The sequence below is a fragment of the Buceros rhinoceros genome, unplaced genomic scaffold (genome assembly GCF_000710305.1).
Source record: "Buceros rhinoceros silvestris isolate BGI_N320 unplaced genomic scaffold, ASM71030v1 scaffold45230, whole genome shotgun sequence".
Classification (NCBI taxonomy): domain Eukaryota; kingdom Metazoa; phylum Chordata; class Aves; order Bucerotiformes; family Bucerotidae; genus Buceros; species Buceros rhinoceros.
The window spans coordinates 1-344 of record NW_010390971.1 but is presented as its reverse complement, the minus strand read 5'-3'; the positions used below and the strand labels follow the sequence as shown (position 1 = coordinate 344).

The window sequence follows — 344 nt, the reverse complement described above, 5'->3', positions numbered from 1 at the left end:
AAAAAAAAAAAAAAAAAAAACAAAAACCGAAACGGAAACGAATACCCTTCCTCTTGAGATCCAGAATTACACCACTTAATGAAACTCTTCACCAGCAAATTGATCCGCCTGTCGTCCCCAGCACCATCGCCATCGATCAGAAGTCGCTTGCGGATAACTTCATCTGGGGGGAAAAGCCCTGTTTAATGGCAGCCGCATCCCAGATCCGAGCGCGGGTGTCACCCCAGGCCTTCAGGGGACGATTGCCGGGGCTAAACCGGGAGGATCTGTCGAACAGCGGCGCCCCAGGGCCTCGGGCCGGAGCGCGGGGCTGAGGGACCCTGGGGCCCGGGCGGACAGGCCTG

At 57.0% G+C, this 344-nt stretch overlaps 1 protein-coding gene across 3 annotated transcripts in view; it reads right to left on the bottom strand.

Moving 5' to 3' along the window:
• Positions 1-158, bottom strand: part of THOC7 (THO complex 7 homolog (Drosophila)) — a 7,491-nt gene extending 7,333 nt beyond the window's left edge. The window contains exon 1 of one of the 3 annotated variants that reach the window (XM_010139697.1): positions 46-158. The gene's annotated coding sequence lies outside the window, so the exon portion shown is untranslated. Of the gene's footprint in view, positions 1-39 lie in introns of all 3 variants that reach the window. The other 2 variants (XM_010139705.1, XM_010139713.1) reach the window with 2 other exon arrangements.
• Positions 159-344: the final 186 nt, after the last annotated feature.